This window comes from Aotus nancymaae, unplaced genomic scaffold (genome assembly GCF_030222135.1).
Source record: "Aotus nancymaae isolate 86718 unplaced genomic scaffold, 86718_ANA_hifiasm-v0.15.2.pri h1tg000008l, whole genome shotgun sequence".
NCBI lineage: Eukaryota > Metazoa > Chordata > Mammalia > Primates > Aotidae > Aotus > Aotus nancymaae.
This window is the reverse complement of record NW_026988419.1, coordinates 38,901,517-38,905,867: the sequence shown is the minus strand read 5'-3', so window position 1 is coordinate 38,905,867 and position 4,351 is coordinate 38,901,517.

Sequence of the window (4,351 nt, the reverse complement as noted above, 5' to 3'; positions counted from 1 at the left end):
TCCATGGAGCACATTTTGGGAAACATTACCCTGAGCCAACAAGAAGCTGCAGGTTTATTATAACTCTTTTTCAAGGGATGAGAAATAACAATGTGTTGTAAGGAGAATAATATTATTAGCAGCAGGTTTGAGTAAACATTATTGTGAGTGAGTTTGGCATGCATGGGATATGAATTGGCTAGCAATGTTTTCCTTCTTTCATGAAGAAGCATAGACCCAGAATTACGAGAAGCTAGTCTCTCTCAACTAACGACCACTTTTTTAAGAGGGGCATTCTCCTAAATAAACTGGGCATAGAATTTCCAAAGATGATATTTATCAGGAATATTATAAGTTCTGAATCTCTTCAATGAATCAGTTACCAAAGTAACTTCATTAAACAGCTTACTTATAGAGTACAAAGATTTGAAATATATTAGATTGTTTTTCTTCTATCAGAATTTTAAAGCCAAAATAAATGGTAGAATTGTGAAATCTGAAAATCTTCCTTCTAGTTAAAACAAAACTCATATATATATATATATATATATATATATATATATATATATTTGAGACAGAGTCTTTTTCTGTCACCCAGGTTGGAGTGCAGTGGTGCAGTCTTAGCTCACTGCAACCTTCACCTCCTGGGTTCAAGTAATTCTCCTGCCTCAGGCTCCGGAGTAGCTGGGACTACAGTCATGTGCCACCATGCCCAACCAATTTTTGTATTTTTAGTAGATACCAGGTTTTGCCATGTTGGCCAGGATTGTTTCGAACTTCAAACCTCAAATGATCCTCCTGCTTTGGCCTCTCAAAGTGCTGGAACTACAGGCATGAGCCACTGTACCCAGCCTAAAAGATACAATTTTTTAAATATATGAAAGAGATTACCAAAGAAAATTCAGATTTGGTCATTCAACCCTTGTTCCCCACTGCTCTACAGATTTCAGAGTCTTAATCTGGACTCCAAAATGCTTTAGTAAGTTTTAATTTTCAGTTTATGCATTCGTGAATTGTATATAGAAGCAGCGCTCATCAAAGTTGTCTTATAGGTGAGTTATAAATGACATTCTGTGATGACACTAAAATATAGGCTAATAGATATAAATTTATTCCTATTTAAATGTGAATGAGGTTTGGAAGCAATTATACTTGCTCAATTGGTTTCATAAAAAGCAGTAGTCATATTTATATAACAGAGGAGGCTTAATAATTGTCCACAAAAGCAAATATTTGAGCAATGGAGCAATACAGAGAAAGCCATATACCATTGCATCACATATCTTGAATAACTTAAAAATTTCAGTTTAAACTCCTGTTTGGGAACTATTGTTTAAAAACTTATATAGCACAATTTAAAAATTTGGTGTAAACATCAGTAAGAATCAATGAATTGTAGTTGTTTCTTGCTTGCTTTCAATGAGTCCATATAATTAAATAAGTGAAGAGGAAAAGGATTAATATAAATATATAACAACTGCTAGAATATTATTATCAGAGACTTTCTCCATCTATGTAAAAACACAATCTTAAGATTATATGTGTGTATGTATGAGTATGTATATATACAGATTTTAGGTTTGTAGGGAGAAAGAACTGGAGTTTCAATCCTTTCTCTTCTATTCTAGACGCATGCAATTGGTGAATGCACTGATACTTAACAGCACAATTTCCAATATTAGTAAGAAAGAATGATAACCGTTATCTCAAAGTGTTGCAGAATATCTTCCTGACACATGTATTTTTGTTCAGGAAGCAGTGGACAGTGGCTTCCAAAAGCCAAACATAAGCATTTTTCTATCTCCTGTTCAGTGACATTTTATCGGTAACTTTAAAGTAGCCATCATAGGAGAGTATTCACAGCACAGAAATCAACAATATATATCACCACTACCATGTCCAGTAAGCAATTTTAATAGTACATAACTGAATGGCACATTATATGTACACAATAAATAGCAGTTCTTAAACTATTATTCATCTATTTAAATAGTTGTTATAGCTGAACTTACTTAAAATTATGAGTTTAAATATCTAAGAGACTTTGTATATAGGTAACCCTAATTTAAAGTTTGTGAATCAGTAATGTGTATCAATGACATTAATGATGATAACAGAAATTTTGAAATCCTGAATTTCTAAATCAATATTCAGTGGCTCTCTTACTGTATAGACACATTTAGTTAGAATTAGACAATTTTTCCAGAAATTTGTCATTCACATGATTTATTCCATTGCTGCTCTCATTCCAAATGATTTGCCTTATTTATTTAGGTTTTCTTTTGAAATTCAGAAAGCTGTCTGTGATTTCATCTTAATATGCATATTTTCTTAGGAGTAGTCAACTTCTTTCAGGGTCTATGATTTTATATTACTCTGAAAATAAAATTCTCTGAATTCTTAAAACACAACACAAAATGTGTTTTAATGTAACATTATAGTGATTTATTCTGGGCAAAAACACAAACTGAATCAATTTCCGTGGTTGTCATTGTCAGGGCAATACCCTAGCTTCCCATTAAGTTCAATCCTATAATGGTGGTAACATTTTTTTTTTAGCTCTGCTTTGTATCATGCTGTGAATTTCAATAGAAAAACTAGTTCCAAATTTTCTTAATGGATTTTTTGCCTACAGTATGTGCATTTAGTTATGAGTAGATAACTCCATGTGCCAGCTTTCAGAAAACATTAAAATATTGTAGATTGTTGTTATTTCAGTAAAGAATTGTTCTTGAAGGTAGTATCAGGAATACAGTGGAAGAAAACAGAAGAAAAAATAAATAAAATGTATAGGACTGTGCAAAGTAAGGTCTATTCTCATGAAAGGAAAATGCATACCTTTCAGTGGTGACTTTTCTCTGTTGTAAAAAAGTAAGTTGCTATTATCCATGTGTGATTTAATCACAAAATGCATTTCTTATGTATTCCCTTTCCTTTGGGCCCTTTTATTGACTTTTGTTATTTTTCTATATTATCAACAATGGGAAAATCAGTTCTTAGTTTTAAATGAAAAGTCTGCAATACCATTGCTAATTTATTTCTCCAGCTACGTAAACTTTTGGCTCTGCAACAAAAGATGTCACTGCAAATAATCTATTTACTAATCTATTTAAATTTATTTATTTCCAACCTATATTGCAAGTAGCTTGTGGCAACATAAAAAACACCTTGTATTTCCTACCCCCCAAAAAAAGTATTTATAAAGCACTTTGGAAAGGTTTTTTAAATTACCTATTGATATTCAAGCACTTTTGACCTCCTGTTCATAAAGATTTTAAATAGGAGAGAACTTTGGCATGTGTTAATAATGCTGAAATAAATATCAGTGGGAGTTAGACATTTTAACCCTTTCATTTACTTTTAGTTTCTTAATCTAATTAATCGTCAAACAAAGGAGTCATTTTATATTTAAGTATTTGATCTTGAAAAATCTTTTTTGAAATACTATTTTTATATATTGGTTAAAGGCAGCACCACATTACAATTTCTGAGTGGAAGGAAACTACGTTCACCTTTGCTTCTTAGAGGCATAATTTATCACATGTCACAGGGAATGGGAATCCCAGGGGAACGTAGTTGTATTGCTAAACTGAGAAGACAAAGGTAGGACTGAGTCAACTGGAGTTTCTGGATAGATTACCGTAAAGGAAGTGTCACAGTGTTCATAAAGATGCTGTCAACTGGTTTCCAGTTATCCTTAAGTAAGTGGACATTCAGCAAAGTAAAAAGTTGATGGCCTTATCAATGGAACTACTACAGATATCATCATCATTGTTAACAAAACATTCATGTGTACAAAAGTATTTAAACAAATTAAGAACAACTATTCAATTTTAAAAAGCACAGACTTTAGAAACACAAAAATTAAGAATTGGTATCTCTGATATATTGGATAGTCATGCATTGGTCAGTCTCTCCAAAATATATTTACAAAAAATGTGTAAGATATTCTTACACTATAACTCAGATTGATGAAATTATAGTTATACTCACATTTGAAGTACAAGGAAATGTAATGGGAGAAAGACTAAACTTATGTATTCAAAATTGGTTAAATAATGAAATATAGGGAGATGGTTCAAATAAAAGGGCAAATATTTATTTTATTATTATTATTATTATTATTATTATTTGAGATGGAGTCTCTCTTTGTTGCCCAGGCTGGAGTACAGTGGCATGATCTTGGCTCACTACAACCTCTGCCTCCCGGGTTCAAGATATTCTTCTGCCTCAGCCTCCTGAGTAGCTGGGACTACAGGCATGCACCATCATGTCCAGATTTTTTTTTTTTGTGTGTGTGTGTTTTTACTAGAGACAAGGTTTCATCATATTGGCCACGCTGGTCTCAAACTCCTGACCTCATGATCCACCC